This window comes from Aethalodelphis obliquidens, unplaced genomic scaffold (genome assembly GCF_003676395.1).
Source record: "Aethalodelphis obliquidens isolate GAN/ISIS:26980383/991018 unplaced genomic scaffold, ASM367639v1 scaffold20, whole genome shotgun sequence".
Lineage (NCBI taxonomy): Eukaryota > Metazoa > Chordata > Mammalia > Artiodactyla > Delphinidae > Aethalodelphis > Aethalodelphis obliquidens.
The window spans coordinates 7,085,361-7,098,966 of NW_020837964.1; positions in this window are offsets into that span (position 1 = coordinate 7,085,361).

Below are 13,606 nucleotides of genomic sequence, written 5' to 3' on the forward strand. Positions count from 1 at the left end.
AGGGATTACTTCGCTTGTTGTTTTCCACAGTACCCCCATGAACTCCAAGCTGGTCTATGCAACAGCAGGCTAACATCTCTGGTTGAAAATAAACTCCTGATTTTACCCCTTAAACCTAATCATTCCCCAAATAAAGTGGTAGCATCATTTGTTTAACCAAGGACAGAGATTTCGGGACATTCTTGCTCTTTTTTCTCATGCCCTTCATCCAATTCACTAGCAAACCCTGCAGCTTCTCCTGCAGACTGTGTCCTGAGTCCAGCCTCATCTCCTGACCCCCATCAGTACCACCTGAGTCCAGCCACCAGTCAGCTCCCCCTGGACTCCTGCAATAGCCTCCTAGGCTGTGCTCCCTGTTCCTCTTGCCCGCTTATGAGTTCTTTCTCGCTGTAAGTTAATCAGATCCAGTTGCTTCCCAAAACAAAACCCTCCAATAGCTTCCAATCAAACTTAGGGAAAAAAAGTCCAAAGTAGAAAGCCCTGAGAGATGTGGGCCTCGTACTTCCTCTGTGATGTCATTTCCTACCACTCTCCTCTCCCTTGATGTGCACTAACCAAACTGGCCTTCTTGCTGTTCCTTGGACAGGCCTCACAGATGCCCACCCCAGGGCCTTTGCACTGGCTGATTTCTAAGCCTGGAAATGTCTTTCCTCATATTCTCAGACTTTGATCTTTCCTTCTGCATACATGAGAGCTCAAATGTCAGCTCCTCAGAGAGGCCTTCACTTATCTTCCTGTATAATGAATGCTTCCCTCAACCTCCTTCATTTTTCCTCACTGCATTCAATGAGTACCTAAAATAATATATGTTTATTTGTGTATCGTGTGTCTCCTCTGATTATAAGTTTCATGAGGCCTGGAAGGGACTTCCTAGTTTATTTATCACTGTATCGCCAGCCTCTAAAACAATGCATGGAATATAACTGATACACAATAAATATAGACTTACTGAAAGAAAGAAACAGACTGGAGGAAGGGAGGAAGGGAGAAAATCTTCCTGGATCTTTTCGTCCCTTGCTGCCTAACCTGACCTTGCCAATGTGGAGAAAGATGAATTTCAAGAGTGATTCAAAGGACGTGAAACTTCCAAGCCTCAGAAGGTCACGATATAACAGCTATGGGCAGAGGTCGCCCCAGTTACTTCTTTCAAACCAAGTCCTGTGCGAGAACCTTTATTTCCTCCTTCGAGCCACGCCATTTTCCACTTTGTACTCTTTAAATGTAGTATGTTGTTGATATGCCCAAAAGCATGCAAAAGATACTGAATTTCTGTCCTCCCTCTAGAATTCTAGCCAATACGCTGCTGATTTATTCTGCAGCATTTATATCATGTAAGTCATTTGCCTGCTCCTTAGACCTGTTTTAACGTGAAGTCATTTGAATTCCTTTAAGTCATTGGATTTCCTCACTACCTCCCCACGGGGTCTCTTTCTCCTATTCTTGCAGGCTCCGGGTTAATTACTCCGCTGCTTCAGTTTCTCCCTCTGTAAAACTAGCATAATCGTAGTAACTTCCCAGAGCGGTTGTGAGGATTAAATGAGATGATACTAGTGAAGCACTGACAAGAAGGTCTGGCACATAACAGGTGCTCAGCAAGTGCTAAGTGTTCTTATGTTTATGATCGCTGTCATCACCACAGTCGTCCTCCTGGTTTTCAATGGCATTTTTCCCAGCTCACGAATTATTAGCTGCTGGTTGACTTTCAAGTCAAAAATCTAGTCTCTTCACCTCTACAGTCCGGGCTCCACCAGCTACCTCCTCTCGGGTCTGGCTTGACAACTTCACGTCTCACTTCTCCCTGATGTAAATGCTGGACTGTAGTGAACTTTAATCTATTTTCTGACTCCATCTGCCATTTTCCCTTCCTATTCCAGCTCTTTAAACATCGCTATTCTACTGCTTTTTATTTCATGCTCCATGTATTTAATTTGATTTTTTAACATTTAAATTCATTCTTATATTTTCAGAAATATGTTAGACATCTTTGCCTAGCAAGGTTTGAAACTAATTAACACTTTAATATATTTATTATCTTGGAAAAACATCTTGATTGAGGTATAACATAAAGTGTACGGCTCAGTGAATTGTTCCATGTGGATACACCTGTGAACTCACCATCCGGGTCAAGATAAAGAACATTCCCAGTAACCCAGAAGGTTCCCTCAGTGTTTCCAGTTAGTACCTCCCACAGGAAACCACTGTTCTGACTTCTATCACTATTGATTGGTTTTTCCTGTTCTTGAACCTTTGCATTTGGCATATTTCACTCCATATAGTGTCTTTGAAATTCTTCCATTTGTTACTTTGAAATTCTTCCATTTGTTACTTGTAGCAATAGTTGGTTCTTTATTACTGTGACTCTACCACTGCGTGAATATACCACCATTTATGTATCTGTTTCCCTGTTGGCAGATACTTGGACTGTTTCCAGTTTGGGGCTATTACAATAAAGCTGTTATGAACATTCTCAAACAAGTCTTTGTTTGGGTGGACACATGCACTTTTTTCCCTTGTGGATGTGCCCGAGTTCAGTTGCCGGGTCACAGAAAAGGCATATGTTCAGCTTCAGCAGACGCTGCCAGTTTTCCAAAGTGGCTGTACCAAACTACACTCCCACCAGTCGTTTATGAGAGTTCCAGTTGCTCCACATCCCTCAATAATCGGTGGTGTCTTTGTTTTAATTACACCCATTCTGGTGAGTGTGTAGTGGTATCTTGTTGTTTTAATTTGTATTTCCATAACAAATAACAATGTTGAGCACCTTTTTATATGCTTTTTGATCACTTGTATCTTTTTTTAAGTGCTTGTTTAACCTTTGTTTCATTTTTAAAAATTGGGTTTTCAAATCGATTTTTTTAGGAGTTCTTTTATTATGTATATGGAACACAAATTTCTTCTCCCAACCTGTGGCTTCTGGAGGATCTTACAGAAAACCCCAAACGCACTTTTTGGCCAACCCAATACTTTCCCCGTAGAACATCGGCATAGATTACATTCCCTGCGTGCTATGATCCTGTCTTTCTCATCCTTCACTGGTCCCCCAAGTCCCTGTGCCTGACTCATGAGGTGTCCCACCATCTGGCCCACTCCTCCCTCCCCACCCTCACCTTCTAGACCCACACCGCCCTCCATCCCAGACCCTGTGCACAGACCCAGCTCTTCATCCTGCCACCTCTTCCCTCCTGCCTGGACTCCTTCTCCCATGACTTTGGTGCCTGAAAAACTGCTCGCCGCTCCAGCACCTCCTCTGTGAAGCCTCTCCTGGCTTCTTTCTGTCTCTTTGTGCCTTGAAATCTGCCTCTGGAACCAGACTGCTGGGTTCAAACCCTCCTTCTGTCCCTTTCCAGCTCTGTGGCCCTGAGGTTTAAATGGCCTAAACCTCAGATTCCTCACTGGGAAAAATTGTGGTTCCTGCTATATATGGTTTTGTGCAAATAAATGAGATGATCCAGGTACAACTGTTTAGCACAGTGTCTGGCACATAGTAAGTGCTCTGTAAATGATTTTAAAAAAAATGTCAAGGGGTTTCCCTGGTGGCGCAGTGGTTGAGAGTCCGCCTGCTGATGCAGGGGACGCGGGTTCGTGCCCCGGTCTGGGAAGATCCCACATGCCGCGGAGTGGCTGGGCCCGTGAGCCATGGCCACTGAGCCTGTGCGTCCAGAGCCTGTGCTCCACAGCGGGAGAGGCCACAGCAGTGAGAGGCCCGCGTACCGCAAAAAAAAAAAAAAAGTCAAAAATAGTCATACCCATCACACTAATGACATTTATCTGTTAACATATTGGTCTTTTCACTAGACTGGGTGTTTCTTGAAATCAGAAGTCATTACCTTAACTTTTGGAGTTTGTGGAGTTCTTAGTGCAGTTTGCTGTGCAGGGAGCTTTACGTCCATTACTCCAACAGATGTTTACAACAACCTGCAAGGTAAGTATTAGGATCTCCATGCCATGGGTTACAGAACTGAGGCTCCAGCCCACATCCCTCAGCTGATTCATAGAGGAGCCAGGATTTTGACTCCCTGATTGACTGCAAAGTTTTTAAGCCATTCATTGGACATTCTTGCCTCTCCATGTGTCCCCAGCACCTACACAATGAGCTTGGTAAATATCTGATGAGTAGAACTGAGTCTAATAAACCCCAACGTACCCAAGCTTGTCAGAAAAGAACATGGGTTTATCTGTGCTGCTGAAGTTTTGAAGCTGACCCTCAAAGGCCAAGCAATTAGAGACTGAGATCCTTCTGGCAAAACAGACAGCACCTAGAGCAGGTGCCTGCTTTCAACTTTTCCCTCTCAAGAAACAGTGGTTTCAACGTCAGTAAGTTGAAGGTGTGCTCTTTAATTGACACAATGCTACTTTTCCAGAGGAACAGGTTGTCGCTTTTCACAAAATTTGTCCTATTTAATGAAACGTTGTTTGCTATCTTAGTTACCTACCATCTCACCAATTGCTTATATTACAGTCCCAAGCTTTTAAAATGCTGTACCAAGAGTCTTGGGAAGATCCTTTTCAGGCAGATTCTGGAAGCTTGGCCTCTCCAGCTCAATTGTAAATACCTTGAGAGCAGGAATCACCTCATATCTGTCTTTATCTCCCATGGCACCTGACTCAGTTAGGCAGGAATTCAATAAGTATTTGCCAAATCCATTACTGCCTGCTTATTTCATGCTGGGGACTGGGCTAAGCCTTGGGAAGGAGAAAGGAGGAATCACATTCAGATCTTACCCTCCAGGAGCTTCTAGGCCAACCCAGGAGATAAGAGTCAAATGTAAACAAAAAGCATCTGATATGGATAACTGTGTTTGTAATGGGGATTATAGCAGAGAGCTACACTGGGGTACCGCCCTCCCCCCACCCCAACACACACCCAAAGCACCATTTGTACCTAAAGATTGCTGGGAAGTTCTTTGCTATTAAAATAAGCATGGACATACTGTGGAGTACACTCTAACATGTATATGCACTTTAAGGTAAAACGCAGATTGCAAGGTGCTATATTTGGTAGACCTGTGCCCCCACCTTTCTTTAGCTCCCCTCTCCTCTGCCTCCAGGAATGTTTTGGTGGGTGTGATGCTGAACACTGCTATTGGCATCAGACAAAACCGGGTTTTCATTCAGGCTCTGCTCCATCACTTTCTAGCTGTGTGATTTTGAGCAAATGGTCTGAGCTCTCTGAACCTCAGAGTATTCATGATTTTTATGAGGGTTAGTGTTTCATGTAAAGCTTTTGTCACATACACAGTAGCTTTTATGCCTGTTGTGAGAAAACAAGTGTGGGACGGATGGATGGATGGATGGAGCAGGGAACAGGCCAGCCTTGCTACAGCAAAAAAGGCACATTCCCTCTGACATGAACACTTTGCAATTCTATAGCATTTTATACACTTGAAGCATTTTCATAATCACACAAAAATCAAAGAAAGTAGAGCCATCCCAATTCTACCTATGAGAAAAACTGAAGCCTCAAGAAATGCCCAGAGGGACTTCCCTGGTGGCGCAGTGGTTAAGAATCTGCCTGCCAATGTAGGGGACACGGGTTCAATCCCTGGTCTGGGAAGATCCCACCTGCCACGGAGCAACTAAACCTGTGCACCACAACTACTGAGCCTGTGCTCTAGAACCCATGCACCACAACTACTGAGCCGTCGTGCCACAACTACCGAAGCCTGCGTGCCTAGAGCCTGTGCTCCCCAACAAGAGAAGCCACTGCAATGAGAAGCCCACGCACTGCAACGAAAAGTAGCCCCTGCTCACTGCAACTAGAGAAAGCCCATGCGCAGCAACGAAGACCCAGTGCAGCCAAAAATAAAGAGTCTTGCAAAGACTGAGATCGGTCATCTTGAGATTTGAGCCACTGCCTGGTTCAGCATCTTTAACACAACAGCTTGGGGACTTGTTAGGCGATAGAGGATGGGGAGAAGGGGGCCTGCCTTTCAAACTGCTGCCTTTCCTTTCTGAGCTGTGTACGGCCTGTTAATTTGACCTACATGTTGTGAGACACAGAGTCACAGAATCCTCATGGCTGGGGTAGTGCAAAAGTCCTTCACTTTCCCTGTTGAGAAGCTGATACAAGCGATGGACTCTACTCTCCTTAAGAACATACAGACACACAAAAACTCACATACAGTTTCAGGAAGCCCCGGGTGCCCTGAAGCCCCTCCACCATGCCCCCTAAGGCACTCAAGCCCCCTCTACAGAGACCATCCTGAGCCTGACCAGCTGCAGAAACCACAAGCTCATTTCCTCCAGCAGACCGGTAGGAACAGTAAAACCCAACATAACAAAGCCCTGCAACTTCAGCCAGGGACAACTCCCCCACCCAGCTCTGCAATCATCCGAATTCTAAGTCTATCCTTCAATAAATGTCCAAAGCCAAACCATCCATTTCCCTCCCAGACTTTCGCAAGTCTTGGTGGAGATAATTGAGGTTATCTGTGTTTTAGAAATAAAAATTGCCAGTGTGTTAATAGAACGGGGAGACCCGTGAACAGGATTAATACAGAGGTTACCTAGAGTCGATTGGCTTCACCACAGGCAACGCCTTCATTGTCATGAAAGCCAAGATTGAGCACAAAAGATAAAGAACCGGGTCAGCGGCGAGGGAAATTTGGTGAGGCATTCAGTTCATGTGTTCGTTCAGCACTCATGTATCGAGCACTTACTACATGCCAGGCACTGTTCTAGACCCCCAGGATACATCTGAGACTAAAACAGAAAAATCCTCACCCTGAATGTAATCTTTGAGCTTACATTCTAGTGGGGGAGATGGACAAATGCCAATAAACATAATAAATAAGTCAATTTTATAGTATGCTAGAAGGCAAAAAGTTCTAGGGGGGAAAAGGAATTAAGCTGGATAAAGGGATCAGGAGTGTGTGTTCAATGGAGGAAGCAAGTTGCAGGGTTCAACTAGGGTCAGGAAACCTGCATTGAAATAACATTTGAGCAAGACTTGAAGGCGAGGAGACCACATACACATCTTGAAGCCAAGATGATGCCAACGACAATACTCAATGGCTAACATTCACCTATTCACTCAACCAATATATACTGAGTACATTAAGAGCTAGGTGCTTGTGGTCGGCTGAATAACGGTCCCCAAAGATATCCAGGTCCTAACCCCTGGAACCTGTGTATGTCACCTATATGGCAAAAGGGACTTTGCAGATGTCACAAAGTTAAGGATTTTGAAATAGGGAGATTATCCTGGATCATCCAGTGGGCCCTAAATGTAATCATGAGGGTCCTTATTGCAAGAGGGAGATTTGACTTCATAGAAGGAAAAAAAGTGATGTAACAAACGTATGGATACCAAGGGGGGGAGTGGCGGGGAGGGGGGCGTGTGTGATGAATTGGGAGATTGGGATTGACATATATACACTAATATGTATAAAATGGATAACTAATAAGAACCTGCTGTATAAAAAAATAAATAAAATTCTAAAATTCAAAAAAAAAAAAGTGATGTGACGGTGAAAGCAGGGGAGAAAAGGTGAAGTGAGGCGGGACCATAAGCAAAGGAATGAGGGAGCAGGAAAAGGCAAGGAAACCAACTCTCGCCTGGAGACTCCAGAAGGAAGCTGCCCTTCTGACACCTTGATCTTATTCCCATAAGACTCACTGTAGACTTCTGACCCCAGAACTGTAAGAATAAATCTGTGTTGTTTTATGCCACCAGTTTTTGGTAATTTGTTACAGCAGCCATAGGAACCCAATACAGCGCTATTTTAGACAGGGATATAGTGAGAAAAAAACTGATGGAAATCCCTGCCATGTGGATGTCCCGCCCTTGACCACTCATTCTGCACCTGGCACTGGCCTGTGCCTTTGATACACAGCATCCTTTTAGTGATCACATCCGTCCTAGGGGACGGCTGCTATTTGAACTGAGACCGTGTAACTCGGAGACCCTGTTCTCTGACCATTGGAGGGTCTTCTGGTCACGCCCCATCAGACTATGGCTATTTTGGGTGTGCCAGTGATCTGCTTATGTCATCTCTGATGCCACTGGTCACTCTGGGTGCCTGGGACACTGTCCCCATCCTCTCTCACCACACCAGGAGGAAGGCCCTTCCGAAAGAGAGAAGGAACAGCCTTCGCTTGGGGGTTTGCGAGTAGCATCCTCTGCATGAACTGCCCCCATAATTTTCTCTAACTCAGATGGTTAGAGGCAACTAAGAGGCAGACACTTCTTCTAAGGGCTACCAGAACATTATTTAATCCCGACTGTAGCCCTGCGAGGTGGGTTCTAATGTTATCCCCATTTCACAGGTCAGGAACCAGAGGCACAGAGAGTTTAAATAACTTATCAAAGGTCTTATGACTAGTGAGGGTTGGGAGCCAAGATTCAACCTCTTAACTGTTTTTAAGGCCCATAAATAAAATAGCTAAAATTTATTGAAAACTGCTATGCGTCAGGCAATCTTCATTTAAATTTCATGACTCTCTGAATGAGGGACATGTACTATCTCTGTTTTACGGACGATGAAACTGAGGCATCATGAGGTTTCGAGAGGATCAAAACCCACGCAGTGAGCCTGGAGTCCCTGTGCCTTTAATTAACTACCCACTTTGTCCCAGGCACTCAACGAAGCCCTGAGGGTGAAGAAGTGAATGAGATTAAGACAGTAAAAGTAGTGGTTAAGAGGTTAGACTTGTGGTCTCAGGAACCACCTGTGTGATCTCGGGAAAGTTACTTAACTGTTCTGAGACTCAGTTTTCTCATCCCTAAAATGAGAATGGTACCAGGACCGACCTCAGGGCTGTTGCGAGGATTACATGAGAACCAGCACTTACAGTGAGGTGTCAACACACATCAGCTGATGTTATCCTATTGTTACTGTTATAATAAGCTCTGTTCCTGCCCTTAACCACAGAAGATGCACAAACAATGTAGACATCACTGTTCTTTCCACATTGATTCTGATGATAATTTAAGGAACCCTGAACTAGGCTAAGACCTCCTGCCTGCCCAACCCAAAGGGCAGACTGAAGACAAAATCAGGAAACCCATGCCTTTCACTGGTCCCAACCTCCTGGATTGGATTAGCATCTCTAGGAACACCAGTTACCCTCGGCCCTCCTGGAACACAGTAGATGCACTTAAGGAAAAAAAAAACCTGGAAAATCCTACCAGGGGATGTGACTCTGAATTGAACATGCATACACTGGACTTACCTGGAACTTCGCCAGGACCCAGTGATGAAGATGGAGGAAGATACTAAATCTCCACTGACTGAGGCTCCGTCTTGGTTTCCTTGTCTCTGAACCAAGGCCTTGCTGGAACCAGCAGAGAGCTGCCCTACAGTTTCTTTTCACTGGTTGAAGGAACAATCTTCAAAGGAATGGTGGAGGAAAAGGAGGTACATTTTGTTTCCTGTGTGGAAGGAAGATTTATCAACCCTACATGGTGACTTTTATGTTGGGACAATTGGATATCCATATGCAAAAAAATGAAGCAGGACCCCTACCTCACACTGTACACAAAAATTAACTCAAAATGGATCATAGACCTAAATGTAAGAGCTAAAACTATAACATTCATAGGAGTACATCCTTGGGACCATAGATTAAGTTATGGTTTCTTAGATATGACACCAAAAGCAGAAGAGATAAAAGAAAAATTAGATTAAATTGGACTTCATCAAAATTTTAAAACTTTTGTATTTCAAAAGCACCATCAAGGCTTCCCTGGTGGCGCAGTGGTTGAGAGTCTGCCTGCCGATGCAGGGGACACGGGTTCGTGCCCTGGTCCGGGCATGCCGCAGAGCGGCTGGGCCCATGAGCCATGGCCGATGAGCCTGCGCATCCGGAGCCTGTGCTCCGCAGCGGGAGAGGCCACAGCGGTGAGAGGCCTGTGTACTACAAAAAAAAACAAAAGCACCATCAAGAAAGTGAAAAGACTACCCACAGAATGGGAGAGAATATTGCAGAGCACACATGAGTAGGTACTTCCCCAAAGAAGATCTACAAATAGCCAATAAGCACATGAAAATATGTTCAGCATCATTAGTTATTAGGAAAATACCAGTGAAAACTATAATGAGACACCACTTCATTTTACCTAGGATGACTGAAATAAAAACAGCCGACAATAACAAATTAGGGAGGATGTGGACATATTGAAACTCTTAAATGCTGCTGGTGAAACTGTAAAATGGTGCAGCCACTTTGGAAAACAGTTTGGCAGCTCCTCAAAATGTTAAACATATTGATACCATGACCCAGCAATTTCACTCATGGGAATATATTCAAGAGAAATGAAGACATACGTCCACATTAACACTTGAACATGCGTGTTACTCATGACAGCTCAAAAGAAGAAACAACCCAGATGTCTCTCAACTGATGAGTGGATAAACAAAATGTGGTATGTTCATACAATGGAATATTATTTAGCCACAAAAGGAAAGAAGTACTGATTCATACAACCACATAGATGAACCTTGAAAATATCAGGCTAAGTGAAAGAAGCCAATCACAAAAAACCCTACATATTGCATGATTCAATTCATATGAAATGTCCAGACTAGGCAAAGTCATAGAGATAGAAAGTAGATTTATGTTTGCCTAGAACTGGGGGGAGGGGATGCACAATGAGGGGGGACTGCTCATGGGTACAGGGTTTCTTTTGGGGATGATGAAGATGTTCTAAAAATAGACAGTGGTGATAGTTACACAATAGTCAATATACTAAAAATCACCGAATTGAATACTCTAAAAGAGTGAATTTTATGGTATAGGAATTAGATCTCAAAAAAGCTATTATTTAAAAAAATTACTGGGAATTCCCTGGCGGCCCAGTGGTTAGGACTCCATGCTCTCATTGCCGAGGGCCTGGGTTTGATCCCTGGTTGGGGAACTAAGACCCCACAAGCCACGTGACGTGGCCAAAACAAAAAAATTACTGTCGGTCCTTGAAGAAACTATTGGAGACTTCTCTTTAGTTAATGCCAATTCCACTTCTTACCTGAGTACAGATAAACTGGGGTTCTGGCTGAAACTTGTCTTTTCTGCCATCTTCTACGCCACAATTCTACGCCCACAGAAGTTCTTGGTAAACTTCTACCTTTAGTTTACCAAGCTCTCTCCTGATTCCATGCCCCTTTCTTTATCTGCATTGCCCATTTCACCTGGTTACCTGCTACCATGCTTCACATATCAGCCATCCCTGGCTCCTGAGACAGTATTGGGGGTCCCCGGGGGTTCCCTTTTTACTGCCAGTTCATTGAATTGTGTTGGTTTGTTCCTTGGTGCTGTGTCCTTCACTATGCTATACGCTCCCTGAGGACAGTGGAGGTACTCGTTCTGTTGACCCTTACATGCCAACATAATCTTGGTCATCACTGAATGAATGAGTGAGTGAGTGAATATATGCTTGAAAAGAACAAGTATCTGAATGGAGTGGAAAGATACAGAGGATAAGAAGGAATAGAGGAAAGGAAGAAGGGAGAATTTGGATTAAACTTACATTCTCATGTACCTACTTTTTTTCCCTATTGCCTGAGAAATGTGGATTTTTCAGCCCTATAGCCACATTGACCATCTGAGCCTCTCAGATTCTAGAATGGCTTCTCAGTTTCCTATGAATCAAACCAAAACCTTTGGCCTTTCAAAGAACACTCGAACCTTGTTTTTCCACTCTTTGGCTCAGAAATCCAAAGTTGGGAATCTAGCTAAAGAAAATAACAATAACAAGCACCTGAATACAGAGAGGGATGCGGCGTGGACCCTAAAAATAGACACACATTGTATATAATACAATCTGGCATTGTTTATAATAGTCAAAACCTAAATGTCCACCAGCAGGCGGGTGTACATCCTGCCATGTCCCAAAGATGGAATAATATGCACCCATTAGAAGAATTTCATGATCTGGGAAAATCATTGTATTGTATAGTAAGTGAAAAAAGCAGGTTATAAACTGGTGGGTTACAAACCTATCACCAATATGTAAACTGTGCATAGAAAAAATTTTTAAATTTGGGAAAAAACACACCAGAATGATTTCAGGGGTTTTCTTTCGGTAGTGGGACCCTGGGTGCCTTTCTTGTTTCTTTTTTTAACATAACGAGGTGCTCTACTGTGAACATATATGACTTTTATAATCAGAGAAAACAACACCCCCTAATTCTCTCACTCTTTCATGGGAAATTCACTCAACACCTGCTTTGTTCAGTCAACCCACATCCGCCTTCAGATCCTCATCCTGACCTTCACCCTCAGAATCTGGGCAGGTGCTCCCTCCAGGAGGCCTTTCCTGGTCGCCAGGAGGAAGGAAGGCTGGCTCATCCCCACCTGTCCCAACACAGGGCTCCCACATCTCTCCCTGCTCACCTTGTCCAAGAAAACTCCAGCCTCTCTGCTGGTGCTTGACCTCGAGAGACTGCTTCCTGCTGCAGCCCGGCAGCCAGGGCAGTGGCCCTGCGTCTGCACCTGGTCGCTGAGTCCAGACTCCTGGAAGGAAGCTGAAGAGCAGAGGCCATTGGTCTCACTGTCATTGGATGATGAGGAAGGCGGTGATGACTCTTCTGTCTGCATGTCCTGATTTGCCATGGGAAAGACTTCCCCTGGCCATTTAAAAACCATCCAAACTGTCTTTAAACAGCTGAAGAAGTGATCAAAGGTGTTTTCACTTAATCTGGACAAGCAACCTTCTCAATAGAGTCAGCCCACTGCTCGGTAGCTTTGGGAGGAAACAAGTACAAACCAGTAATGCGGATGGAGCTCGAATGCACTTGGATTTTTTGTGAGTTGATTTGTCCACGTATACATCCAGCTTATTCCTGAGATGGAATCAAATTAGAGAAACCCTTGAAGGAAAAATTAGTGGGTCAAACATCTGAGGGCTTACCACATACCTGACACATCTTAGAGCGCTTGTGAAAAGCTGTGGCTTTATCAAAGGAATAAACAAATCCAGGGTGATTTTTCCTGCAGAACTTCCTGGACATGCACTACACCCACATGAAGCATAACAAGGAAGGCTCTGAGGATAAGACGGATGGTCTCGGCTTCAAGAAAGGTGCATGCGTCTTAGCTCCTGTGGCCTTTTGAGCTAATTACCCTGACCTGTGTCTGAAATATGACAGAATTCAGGATCAAGGCAAATTGGACGTCCCGGCATTGATCTTTGGTGTGTCTGAAACCAAGAAGAAAAGATGTGGTGTGCCAGGCTTCCTCATTGGTCTGGTATTTTACCTGTCTTCCTAAACAAGGAAAACGAACCACGGACATACTTTTCTTCCCCGCAGAACTGCGTCCTTTTTCATGACTAGGTCTGGGTATTGTTTGGCAATGGGAATTCAGTAGAATAGCGGTGGGGAAGCATTTTTTAAATACCACCCTCTTCTCAAACGTTTAAAGTAAAATAATGAATAGGTGAGTGACTGTCCCATTTGTCAACTCTTTTCCATTCCTGCCACCCAAATGCAGGCCTCCATCACATGTTTCTTAGGCCACCATGGTTGACATTTCTTTCCAATCCATCTTATCAAGGCTGGAAGTACTGAGGTCTCCAGAGGAGAAGAGTAGATGTTCTTCATTCTGCCATCCACGGAGTTTGGGTTTTTGTTTAATGGGATCTATGAGCTGAGCATGAAATGGAAAT